Here is a 14,336-nt window from a genome sequence, read left to right on the forward strand (position 1 = left end):
TGTGCATGGGAAATCATGTCTCACAAACTTGACTGTGAGTTTTGAAGAAATAATAAAGAGGATTGATGAGGGCAGAGCGGTTGACGTGATCTATTTGGACTTTAGTAAGGTGTTCGACAAGGTTCCCTATGGGAGACTGGTTAGCAAAGTTAGATCTCATGGTATGCAGGGAGAACGAGCCATTTGGATACAGAACTGGCTCAAAGGAAGAAGACAGAGGGTGTTTTTCAGACTGGAGGCCTGTGACCAGTGGAGTGCCACAAGGATCGGTGCTGGGTCCACTACTTTTCATCGTTTATATAAATGATTTGGATGCGAGCATAAGAGGTTTAGTTAGTAAGTTTGCAGATGACACCAAAATTGGAGGTGTACGGGACAGCGATGAAGGTTATCTCAGATTACAACAGGATCTTGATCAGATGGGCCAATGGGCTGAGAAGTGGCAGATGAATTTAATTTAGATAAATGTGAGGTGCTGCATTTTGGGAAAGCAAATCTTAGCAAGACTTATACACTTAATGGGAGTGTGGCTGAACAAAGAGATTTTGGAGTGCAGGTTCATAGCTCCTTGAAAGTAGATAGGATAGTGAAGGAGGTGTTTGGTATGCTTTCCTTTATTGGTCAAAGTATTGAGTACAGTTGGGAGGTCATGTTGCGGCTGTACAGGACATTAGTTAGGCCGCTGTTGGAATATTGTGTGCAATTCTGGTCTCCTTCCTATCGGAAAGATGTTGTGAAATTGAAAGGGTTCAGAAAAGATTTACAAGGATGTTGCCAGGGTTGGAGGATTTGAGCCATAGGGAGAGGTTGGGGCTGTTTTCCCTGGAGCATCAGAGGCTGAGGATTGACCCTATAGAGGTTTATAAAATCATGAGGGGCATGGATAGGATAAATAGACACAGTCTTTTCACTGGAGTGGGGGAGTCCAGAACTAGAAGGCATAGGTTTAGGGTGAGAGAGGAAAGATATAAAAGAGACCTAAGGGGCAACGTTTTCATGCAGAGTGTTGTATGTGTATGAAATGAGCTGCCAGAGGAAGTGGTAGAGGCTGGTACAATTACCCATCTGGATGGGTATATGAATAGGAAGCGCTTGGAGGGATATGGGCCAAATGCTGGCAGGTAGGACTAGATTGGGTTGCGATATCTGGTCGGCATGGTCAAGTTGGACTGAAGGGTCTGTTTCTGTGCTGTACATCTCTATGACTTCGTGACTCTATATAGGAGCATATCAGTACAAAAATCACTGAATTATTATGGTATAGTAGCAGGCCTATCTGCTTGCACTGGTTCTATTAACTACTGTCAGTCTCCTGCCTTTGCCCCAGATGCCTGCATACCATTCCTATCCAAATAATCATCCAATGCTCTCTCCCACACAGGCCACTGCCTTCTAATGCAGCCTGTACTTGGCACAGAGGGCTCACATTTCATCTGTTGCAATGCATATCCTACAGATTGGGAATAGTTTTCATTCTTTAAAGTACTCCACAGTTTTGAGCGTTGTCACAAAAGGTTTGCACCCTTAACAAATAAATAGTAACTATTTTATTTGTGTCAAGGAAATTATTAGTCTGAGACTTCAAGTCTTGTTTTTGTGAATTCACAGAGAGGGTAGCACCGTCTTCACTGCCTCACAATACTTTCCCAAGCTGAACAGTTGGTCTATATTTATACAATGATGCAAACAACCTTGCTTTCATTCCACACTTAAGTATTGTTGAATACAATAATTCAAGACAAAGATAAGCATAGTACCTACTCCCTTTGTTCTTTGATGTTGCTCAAGAACAGAGAAAATAACAAGCTCATGATACACTCCATTTATTTCATCAAATTATAATTACACATACTCAGTCTTTATCCCTAGCAGTATTTTTCTACCAAAAGTGTGACCCTGAGAGCCAAAATGCCTTTTATCTTGCTCAAGTTTACCATTATGCAGTAGTATGCCAAGTTCTTGTGTACAATTCTGGTCACCGCATTAAAAGAAGGATGTGGAAGCTTTGGAAAGGGTGCAGAGGAGATTTACTAGGATGTTGCCTGGTATGGAAGGAATGTCTTACGAGGAAAGGCTAAGGGCCTTGAGGTTGTTCTTGTTAGAGAGAAGAAGGTTGAGAGGTGTCTTAATGCAGACATACAAGATAATCAGAGGGTTAGATAGGGTGGACAAGGAAAGCCTTTTTCCAAGTATGGGGACGGCAAACATGAGGGGACACAACTTTAAAGTGAGGGGAGATAGGTATAAGACAGATGTCAGAGGTAGTTTCTTTACTCAGAGAGTAGTAAAGGTATGAAATGCTTTGCCTGCATCGGTAGTAGTTTAAGTGCATTTAAGTCATCATTGGACAGGCAAATGGACGTACATGGAATAGTGTAGGTGGGATGGGCTTCAGATTAGTATGACAGGGCAGCGCAACATCGAGGGCCGAAGGGCCTGTACTGAGCTGTAATGTTCTATGTTCTATGTTCTATGTTCTTACTACTTCCACAATTCCTTCCTTGTTGATCTTCCAGATCAATACCAAAGTTTTGGATACCGGCGCATCCATAAAAGGGGTGTATATCCTTCTGGCAAAGGGCACATATTTATTCACGCTTGGTCATTGCAGGGATCATCATGGGGTATGGTCCAGTAGATGAGCATCATTTTTGGAGCGGAAAATGAGGTAGGAACAAACTGTGCACAACAACAGCGTATAGTTCTCCATCAGAGGCTGAGGGGTGACCTTATAGAGATTTACAAAATTATGAGGGGCATGGATAGGATAAATAGACAAGTCTTTTCCCTGGGGTGGGGGAGTCCAGAACTAGAGGAGATAGGTTTAGGGTGAGAGGGGAAAGATACAAAAGAGAGCTAAGGGGCAACTTTTTCAAGCAGAGGGTGGTACGTGTATGGAATCAGCTGCCAGAGGAAGTGGTAGAGGCTGTACAATTGCAACATTTAAAAGGCATTTGGATGGGTATATAAATAGGAAGGGTTTGGAGGGATATTGGCCGGGTGCTGGCAGGTGGGACTAGATTGTGTTGGGATATCTGGTCGGCATAGACGGGTTGGACCGAAGGGTCTATTTCCATGCTGTACATCTCTATGACTCTATATGATACAAAGTATCAGGAGTATGATAGTAAAGGTGACAAGCTCAATAACTAAGGAGGATCCCCACTTACCCAGCCAGGTGAAGTCTAAAGACCACCTGGATTCAAAGGAGAACTTAATTTCTTAGCTACGGTGTGAATGTGAGTCACCAAATCGGAGACATTTTTAGAGGTGTCTGGTATGTAGGTACAGTATTCCTGCCCAATGAGAGCGCAAGTGCCACCCTCCTTGGAAATTAGAAAATCCATGGCCAAAAGGTTTGGCAGGACCGCTGTTCTAACTGCAACTAGTTCAGACTTGATCTCAGTCAGGACCTCAGCGGTATCATTGGCAACAGTTTCCCCAATACTGTTTAAATTTACTCAATTCTTGGGAATGGAGATGAATTCCAATAGAAGGAGAAGATATCCCAACCCAGGTAAAGAATCCGGCGAGGGATCTCTTGGGCTTTACGGGTGAAGGTAATCCATCCAAGACACTCATGCAAGGTACTACATATCCCATATAACATGACCTTCTCCAACCTGAGGGAAGCCAAGGATAGGCCATCAGACCACAAATAAAATAGGTACTGTTGCAGGACGTTAACTTGGAATCTCCGCCCCTCCACAACTTGGGATCCGGGTCTTTCCATAGGGAACCTGATATCTTATTAAGGACACTAGTTCAATTAAACAAAAAATACCTTGGTTCATAAAATTTTGGATAGGTTCGATCCCTGGAGATATGAAAAGAACATTGGCTAGATCCCACATAAGTGTAAATAGAGATGTTCCATTTCATGTGAAGCAAATGGTATCGCTAACTGTGTTGTTAAGGACTACAAGAAAAGGGGGCATTTGGGATCTGTTATAGTCACTTTATTCCCCAAACAGAAGGGAAACCATTTTTCTGATTCATATTCTCCGGCAAACGAGGCTTTCACCCAGGAGAGAGAGTGCCTTTATTAAGAGACTTATCATACATTAAATTACCAAGTCTAAAAGGGTGTTTGTTTGACTCATGGGGTTTTGGCATGGCCTCTATTACCTTTGAATGATTGGCCTGACCCACTTCACTCAGGGCTTGGGCGTACTATAGGGTTTTCTCATCTACTCACATCAGGGTTATTTCTGATGTAGGCAGAGGGGTCAGGTTTCGGTAATCACGAATCTTCCCATAAGAGTTTCAGACAGTGTTAGACCAGTGGAATTTGGAATCTAAGGGACTACTTCAAAGATACAAAAAATCATTAGGAAGAGAAGTGGTGCTTGTGAACTGATCGTCAACGAATGTTTTGGATGGTGTACAAGGCAATAGGCAAGGCATCAGGCTGTTTCAGTCCAGTTTCCTGGGAAGTCTTTGCAAGTGTATTTTTTAACATCCCATTAGTCTGTTCCAGTATTCTGAGGACTGGGATTGATAGGTAATATGAACATTCCACACAAATCCCAATACTGCACATAGTGCTGTTACTATTTTCCCAGTAAAGTGTTACTATTTACTTGTTCCGGTATTCCAAATTGGGAGATTATATCATTCATAAAACATTTTACTACCGGTGCAAAATGCCTCTAACCATTTAGACAACCTATCTACTGTGACCAGAATGTATTTAAAACTTCCTGAGGTTGTCATATGGAGAAACATCGATCTGTAAGTTCCCAAGTGGCCCTTCAGGGATAGGTAGATGATCAAAGTGCGCAGGTGTTGTCCCTCTATTGGCAAATAACACATTTTTTGGTTATGTGTTTTAAGATTGTAGATATGCCAAGAGTAAACCATTGTTGGGAAATGTGATGTACCATCTCTCCTTTTCCTACATGCCCCTGCCCATGCACCAGCCAGGCAGAGCTGTGTAAATCAAGATTAGAGTGGTGCTGGAAAAGCACAGCAGGTCAGGCAGCATACAAGGAGCAGGAAAAATTGACATTTCGGGCAAAAGCCCTTCATCAGGAATGAGGCCCCATTCCTGATGAAGGGCTTTCGCACAAAACGTCGATTTTCCTGCTTCTCGGATGCTGCCTGACCTGCTGTGCTTTTCCACCACCACTCTAATCTTGATTCTAATCTCCAGCATCTGCAGTACCCACTTCTGCCTGCCAGAGCTGCTGTAAGGTCAACAGTAGAGGGGACTTGAATCTTGACGAAGGAGGGGCCTATGACTGCATGCATCCGAGTGGCCTCACAGGTGGCAGCACCTGAGGCAACGTTGCCGCAGGACACCTTGTCCTTCGAGGTAGTATGAGATTCACATTTGACAAACGCGACACATGCAGGGTAAAGCACTGCTTGCAATAGGTTGTTGATAAAGAGTCTCATGTTGAATAGGTTTACCAGATGAAGTAATAGACCCACGATTTTTATAGAGTGTATGAAGTCATGGATCACCCCAAAGGCAAAACGGGAATCAGTGTAAATGTTAATGGATTTTCTATGGCAAGGATACATGCATGGATAAGGACAAAGTGTTCAGCATCCTGGGCTGAAGTCCCGGATAGGAAAGCGCACGACTCTAGCATTTCAAAGGGAGTAACAACTGTGTAACCGGCAAGGGAATGATCGTCGGAGGGACACATGTACGAGCCACCAGTGAACAGGACAAGGTCAGGATTGTCAAGGGACGTGGAGGATAAATCAGGGTGAGGAGAAGTCATGGAGTCTACCACCTGCAGGCATAGTGCTAGTATTCCAAGTCAGAAGAAGCAGGAAAGAGGGTATCGGGATTCACTGAAGGGGCACGCCAAAATGATAGATTCAGCTTGGATAACAGTATGACCTCATATCCAGTCTTTAGAGCTGCAGTAAAATGCTGAGTAGCAACCAAATTAAGAAAGAGCAAAATGGCATGAGGGGCCATAACAGTACAATGGTGATCCAGAACAATGGGGTTTGCCTCTTCCAGCATGGTAGCAGTGGCTATGACAGCGTGAAGGCAGGCTGGCAGGCCACAGACCACTGGAGGTAACTGAGAGGAGTAATAATTCACTGGGTATTTCAGACCACCATGGTTTTGGATGAGGACTCCACTGGCAAACCCTCTTGTTTGTTAACATAGAGGATGAAAGGCTTACGATAACTGGGGAAGCCCAAGGCTGGGGCCTCTGTCAGAGTAGTCCGAAGTTCCTCAAATGCTCACAGCCGCTCAGGGGTACAATCAATAGAATAAGGCTGACCCTTAAGGGTAACTTGATGCAAAATAGCATCAATGCACCAATATTCAGGTACCCACTGGTAGCAATAGCCATGCCGAGACAAGACAGCATCTCCTGTTGTGTAGAGGGTTGTGGGGTGTTGAAAATAACAACTTGATCAGGACCTAGGCGACAGGTATCATTCTCTGAGATGCAGCCTAGATATTGTACCGAGGTATGACATAATTGTACCTTGGCAGCAGAAATGTGGTGCCCACAGGAGACTAGGTGGATCAATAGGGTCATGGAGTCCCATTGACAGTCAATGAGGGACTGTGAGACGATGAAGAGGTCATCAGCATATTGCAACACAGTGCTGGCACAAGACAAAGAGAAAGCTGAGACAGATCCCTTCACATCGCCGCAGCATACACCACCAGACTTTCCGTATAGCATTGAGGAAGACAAGTCCAAGTGAATTCTTGACTCTTGTAGGTGAAGGCAAAGAAATCCTGGCTATCTTCATACAGGGAAATGGAGCAAAATACTAAGCAGAGGTCCGTGACAGTGTAACAAGCTAAATCCGGGAGTAGCGAGGAAAAGATGACACTGGCATCAGGGACACTCGATGCCATGATGATAACAATCTGACGCACGGCATGCAAATCCTGAACACACTGCCCCACCACACCACAATAACATGGTACAATGGGGCGGAAAATGGGGTGGGGGGGGGGGGGGGGTGCATACAGTCATGGGGCAAGGGAAGCTGATACCAAAGACAAATTTCCATCCAATGAGCAGATGGGAGCCAGATGCTACTTGCCTTATCAGAGAATACAGTAATCTGAATGTTCCTGCAACGGCTCTCCCTTAGAATTCACCGCAGGACGGATTGAATCATAGGACCAATTTCCTCAGGCCGATGTGGGGACTTAATGGAGACAGTGACATGGGGCACCGAGGAGGAACCATCGTGAACAAAGGTGATTGGACAGTATTATAGTGGACAGAAGCACTCAATCCAAGAGATGTAAGGAGTAGGAGATGGAGAAAGCTTGAGCAGTGCCTCCTTCTAGGTCTGTTATCAGGGGGTGCAAGAGAGGTTCAACAGGGTTGTTCTGTAGTAGCCAGCAGTACAATGCAGCCTGTATAGTTAACCCTTCGTGGCACCCTATTGTGGAGTCTGGAAGGGATCCGTGAGTATAAAGGTTGAGGCATGAAGAGAGGGCTGAATTCTTGCAGTTTCTGGGGAAACAGCCAACTGCACCCAACAATCTCTAGCCCAATGACCCTTAGGACCACACCGATGGCAAATGTCAATTATCTTAGACTGAACTATGGTTGGAGGATTTGAGCCATAGGGAAAGGTTGAATAGGCTAGGGCTGTTTTCCCTGGAGCATCGGAGGCTGAGGGGTGACCTTATAGAGGTTTATAAAATCATGAGGAGCATGGATATGATAAATAGACAAAGTCTTTTCCCTGAGATGGGGGAATCCAGAACTAGAGGGCATAGGTTTAGGGTGAGAGGGGAAAGATATAAAAGAGAGCTTAGGGGTAACTTTTTCACACAGAGGGTGTAACGTGTATGGAATGAGCTACCAGAGGAAGTGGTGGAGGCTGGTACAATTGCAACATTTAAAAGGCATCTGGATGGGTATATGAATAGGAAGGGTTTGGAGAGGTAAGCCCGGGTGCTGGCAGGTGGGACTAGATTGAGTTGGGATATCTGGTCAGCATGGACAAGGTGGACCAAAGGGTCTGCTTCTGTACTGAACATCTTTATGACTTTATGACTCTTCCCCCCATCTAACTGAGGTGGGTAATATCTTCCGGGCCTTTTGTTCTTTGATTGGTGATATCTGACAAACTGGCCCTTGGGATCCTCAGACCTCCTATTGAATAGTTCTCGTTGGTCCAGATTATTGAGGGAGGTAACTACAGCACCCCCCCCCCCCCAATTCTGCTGTTGCCAGATGAGATTGGTGAGCTTGAAAGCCTGAGCTATCTGGGGCTCAATACAATTTAACGGAGTCTGGACCGCCAAAGGATTGTTTCCTTCCAGAGGCAGTCCTGTGAATGATTCCCATGTGTTCTTAAAACGGGTGACAAGATCAACAAGGGGTTCCCCTTTCTTCTGAAGGCATTGAGTGAATGTCTTCCCAACCTCCCCAAAGTTGCTATGCTGCCTGACCCCATTTGAGATAGCATGCATAGCTCGGTTCTGGAGCCACTCTTTCCGGGAGGTATTTCCCTAATTCCATTGCTTCTCTGGGTTCCTGTATCCAATCCTCATTTTCCCCAGCTAGGGCCATAAAAGAATCCTTAACAGCTGCCCAGGAAGTGCTATATTCAACTTTAAGTAGGAGAAGAACATCCCTGGAGAAGGGGTATAAATTTGCCAGGTTTGGACCAGCCAATTATGGAAGGGGATTGGCTTCTTTAATGGATCATGGTTCTAACCTCAGAGGGGGACCAAGGCTTCAGGACAGCTATATCACTGACTGTCAGTTGGGACAGTTGGGTGACTGAAGGGGTGGAACTGGAAGGTTCATTTGCATCAGAGGTGGCAGAGAGCGTCCCAGATGCCATATCCAGGCAATGCATTTTAGTCTGACTGTAAATCTGCATCGTAGTGGGTTGGGTAGAATCAGGTGGTGCTGTCGGCAGGCCAGTAGAATGGACAACATTTTGGTATTGTGGAGGTTGAAGAGGCCAGGGCAGCTGTTCTTGCACAGCCGCTGCCAGGAGGATGTTCTCCATAACAGTATCCTCCTAAGATTCAAGCTGGGGATGCAGCCCCATCGAGGCACTGGAAGGTGCCTCCTTCGGTGCATCAGCATCTTTCTTAGGTTTAGGTTTGGGGGGGTTGATGACACTTTGCAACCTCTAACCATTTAATGAAACAATGCATCATACAACATGTGTCCCAGTGGGATTGTCACTTCCTTCCTGAGTAATCTCTTGTCATTCCTTAATTTTAGTTAAGTCATAAGGGCTTCCATAGGGCCAATGGCTTGGGACCATCTGTAAAGATCATTACAAAAAGGAATGACATCCTTGTGTTTCATGGAACACTGTATCTGCCAATGATCCCGGTGGTAAAGTGGGGTGTCCTACCTGTTGTCGTGATCTTATCACCTTGCAATGTCTTTGTTTTGTTAGCTTTTCCATCTTTGGGCCATCTTCTGAGTGCCTCACATCTGCATTCACGGAGAGGCACTGACTATAAAAAGACATTACCCTCCAAGAAAGGAAAAGAGAAAAAAACTGTTACCAGCACCCACATGCACTAATATACTATAAGCACTAACCAGTGTTTCTCTTCAATCTACAAGATCTCGAAGTCTCAAGCCTACTTCGATTGGGTAGCTACCACTTCTTAATCTCTCTTACTGCCCTGGCAAGTTGGTCTTCTCCACTATCATGCCTCAATCTTTCGGTAGTCTTCGCTCAGCTGTTGTCACTGGCCAGACACCAGACAGTCTCTATACTTGCCCTTTCCATGAGAGGAGCTCTAGGCCCAGTCCCTCTTTCAGATAGGACTGTTCCGCGCATATTTCCACTAATTCCTCCTTTAGTTTCTTTCTTGGATCCCATATTAATTGGAACGCTGCCGGATTCTATTGAGGAAATTACTTAGTCTGTGACTTCGAACCTTGTTTCAAGAAGCTTCATTTTTTTGTGAATTCACTGAGAGGCTGCCTCACAGTACTCTCCCGAGCTGACCAGTTGGCCTATGATACAAACAACCTTGCTGACATTCCGCACTCAAGTAATATTGAATACAATAATTCAGAATATAGATAAGCACAGTGCCTACTCCCTTTATTCTGATGTTGCTCAAGGACGAAGAAAATAACGAGCTCAAGATACACTCCCAATATGTCATTAAATTATCATTACACAACCTCCGTCTTTATCTCTCAGCAGTACTTTCCTACTACAACTGCGAGCCTGAGAGCTGATACCTTTTACCTTGGTCAAGTAACCCATCGTGCAGCAGTATCTCAACTTCTTACTACTTCCACACTTTGAAGTCTTCTCGCAGAATATTTACCGTGTTGGGCTGGCACTGCTAATTTAGATCCCACTGCTGTCACCTTGCTGTACATACTACTAGGTAAAAACAATGACTGCAGATGCTGGAAACCAGATTCTGGATCAGTGGTGCTGGAAGAGCACAGCAATTCAGGCAGCATCCGAGGACAGGCAAAATCGACGTTTCGGGCAAAAGCCCTTCATCAGGAATAAAGGCAGAGAGCCTGAAGCGTGGAGAGATAAGCTAGAGGAGGGTGGGGGTGGGGAGAGAGTGGCATAGAGTACAATAGGTCAGTGGGGAAGGAGATGAAGGTGATAGGTCAGGGAGGAGAGGGTGGAGTGGATAGGTGGAAAAGGAGCTGGGCAGATCGGACAAGTCCGGACAGGTCAGGGGACCGAGTTTCTGGAGGTTAGAAGCTAGGATGAGGTGGGGGAAGGGGAAATGAGGAAACTGTTAAAATCCACATTGATGCCCTGGGGTTGAAGTGTTCCAAGGCGGAAGATGAGGCGTTCGCATAAACCAAATCATCCGCCGACATTTCCGCCACCTCCAAACAGACCCCACCACCAGGGATATATTTCCCTCCCCACCCCTCTCCGCCTTCCGCAAAGACCGTTCCCGGTGTGGGCGCAGGTTTTACAGTTCCTGCAGGGGAAAGTGCCAGGATGGGAGGGTGGGTCGTAGGGGGGCGTGGACCTGACCAGGTAGTCACGGAGGGAACGGTCTTTGCGGAAGGCGGAGAGGGGTGGGGAGGGAAATATATCCCTGGTGGTGGGGTCTGTTTGGAGGTGGCGGAAATGTCGGCGGATGATTTGGTTTGTACATACTACTATCCCTATTTTCCAAGTGCGTAAGTTGTTTTTTAAGATTTCTATGTATGAGGGTGGTCACTTTAGATTCTAACTGAAGAGTCTTGTGGAGTACACAAGATACAGCTTGTTGCTTCTCTGCAATTTAGAATTAGATTACTTACAGTGTGGAAACAGGCCCTTCGGCCCAACAAAGCGGCACGGTGGCACAGTGGTTAGCACTGCTGCCTCAAAGCGCTAGAGACCCGGGTTCAATTCCCGCCTCAGGCGACTGACTGTGTGGAGTTTGCATGTTCTCCCCGTGTCTGCGTGGGTTTCCTCCGGGTGCTCCGGTTTCCTCCCACAGTCCAAAGATGTGCAGGTCAGGTGAGTTGGCCATGCTAAATTGCCCGTAGTGTTAGGTAAGGGGTAAATGTAGGGGTATGGGTGGGTTGCGCTTTGGCGGGGTGGTGTGGACTTGTTGGGCCGAAGGGCCTGTTTCCACACTGTTAGTAATCTAATCAAATCCATACCGACCCGCCAAAGCGCACCCACCCAAATCCATTCCCCTACATTTACCCCTGCACCTAACACTACGGGCAATTTAGCATGGCCAATTCACCTAACCTGCACATTTTTGGACTGTGGGAGAAAACCGGAGCACCCGGAGGAAACCCACACAGACACGGGGAGAATGTGCAAACTCCACACTGTCAGTCGCCTGAGGCAGGAATTGAACCCGGGTCTCTGGCACTGTGAAGCAGCAGTGCTAACCACTGTGTCACCGTGCCGCCCAACAGATTATAAGTATAGGCTCTAGATTTCAAGATAGATTATTGGGGAGGACATAGCCTTCTTGTAAGAATTGACTTTATGATCATGATAGATGTTGCTTATTGAATTCAGAGAGGTACCAACCATTTCAGACCCATATGGACAGCCTCCTTTGTACACATGGAACATCCAAGTTTATAAAATCTAAAAGAACTGCATATGCTGTAAATCAGAAACAAACACAGAAGTTGTTGGAAAAGCTCAGCAGGTCTGACAGCAACTGTGAAGAGAAATCAGAGTTAACATTTCTGATCCAGTGACCCTTCATCAAAACATACATGCCTCTGATTTCTCTTCACAGATGCTACAAGACCTGCTGAGCTTCTCCAACAACTTCTGTTTTTGTCCAAGATTATTACACAGCTTAATTAAAGTAAACAAGGGTAAAACTATTCCAATTAGATTTCCACTTAAGGACTTGAGGACACAGATTATGGCTTTCAACAAATAAGAATACAGGGTGTTGGGAAATGAACACTTCTCTCAGTGTTCTTTGAAAGAATATTAAATATTATATGACCAGGGATTAACTAAATTTGCAGAGTAATAGGAACAGAGCAGGGCATTGGGATTGGCTGGATTGCTCAGTGCTGCCATGGAATCAATGGGTCAAATGCCTTCTGTTTGTGTTGGAATAATTTTTGGAGTTTACAACATTAAAACATTTGGTGAGGTAACCAGTTCTCCAGCAAGTTATTTGACATTCTACTGTCTGCAGAACCTTTCCACTAAATGTTATCCTGAAAGCTGCTATCTATCTGGTTAACACTAAGCTTTGGTTCGATTACCTACAGTATGGAAACAGGCCCTTCAGCCTAACAAAAAACCTCTAAAACATAACCCACCCAGACCCATATATACCCCTGACTAATGCACGTAACACTATGGGCAATTTAACATGGCCAATTCACCTAACTTACACAACTTTGGTCTGTGGGAGAAAACCAGAGCACCCGGAGGAAACTCCACACAGACAGTCACCTGAGGCTGGAATCGAACCCGGGTCCCTGGTGCTGTCAGGCAGCAGTGCTAACCACTGAGCCACCATGCCACCCCATAAAGTCCCTGCAGTGTGGAAGCAGACCATTCAGCCCATTGAGTCCCCACCGACCCTCCAAACAGCATCCCACACAGACACGTGTCCCTATCTTATCCCTGTAACCTGACATTTCCCATGGCTAATCCACCTAAGCTGCATATCTCTGTGGGAGGAAATCCACATAGAAACAGGGAAAAATGTACATATTACACACATTGTCACCCAAGACAGGAACAAGGTTCTTGGGGCTGTGAGTCAGCTGTGCTAACCATTAAGCCACTGTGTCACCCCAGTGGTAATAATCTATACACAAAAAGCTGAAAGGGTTGGCCTGTATATCAGCTAAGTGACTACATTACTACCTTAAGAATTAATTACGTAACAGTCAATATTGCTGGAAGTAAATCCTATTGAAAGCAGATGCTATGAATTAGGAGGAATTAAAGGCATCATGCTAATATCACAGAATTGCAGTGTTTTATTTCCCCCTCCAACTCTAATTTGCTTTGACCCCTGCCCTCCCCTTCACTTTTTTGTTCATGCAGCATTGACCTTTGATGTGAAGGGCACTGCTTGGCACTGGCCACTCAGGTGTTTCCTTTCCTCCTGGTGGTGGGAAATGAATAAGGATTTGTATACTTGTTGTCTTTCACTGTGTCTCACACCTGCACACATGCCGTGGGTGGTGGGGAAAATATAAGCACTACTGTTGTTAGGCGGTAGTGTGGGGGAAGAAAAGGAAAAAAAAAGAAAAAATATATACACAGGAGATTTAGAATCTCCTTAGTTTAGGGAACTGATTCTGTGCTGACTGGCCTAATCTCTGTGTTTTGGAGGAAAAGAGTTTCTTTTTCTCCCCTCCCCCCTCATCTAATGAATGCACCAGCAGCACTGGCTCAAATCCCAAGTGAGCAACTGGTGGAATGTAGTTTAATAATACTTGGAAGTTCAAGCTTGTCTCAATAATGTTGATAATTAACCATCATTGATAGTTGTAAAATTGCAGCTGATTCACAAATGTCCTTTGGTGAAGGAAATTTGTCCTGTCCTGACTTACACATTACTCCAGAGCCACTGTAATGTGGTTGATTCTTAACTACTTTCTGAAATTGTCGAACAAGCATTCAGTTCAAGTGCAATTAGTGATGGACAACAAATCATGGCCTTGCCAGTGATACTCACATTCCACCAAAGAATACCATAATTTGGCTTTGGGGCTTTTTGGTGGTCTAAGAATTGTTTTACATATTTTTTGAGGACCATTGCTACAATTTGTGACCTGCCCAAGCCTACTTAGATTGAGGAGGTAAACATGAGAACTTGCCAAATAAGGGAGCAAGTGTCTTTGCAAAGGTAACTTAATTTTTAAATTTTTCAGTCAATAATTATTATTTGACTGTCAATTTAAAGTCAAAGCCAC

Source organism: Chiloscyllium plagiosum, chromosome 6 (assembly GCF_004010195.1).
Source record: "Chiloscyllium plagiosum isolate BGI_BamShark_2017 chromosome 6, ASM401019v2, whole genome shotgun sequence".
Taxonomy (NCBI): domain Eukaryota; kingdom Metazoa; phylum Chordata; class Chondrichthyes; order Orectolobiformes; family Hemiscylliidae; genus Chiloscyllium; species Chiloscyllium plagiosum.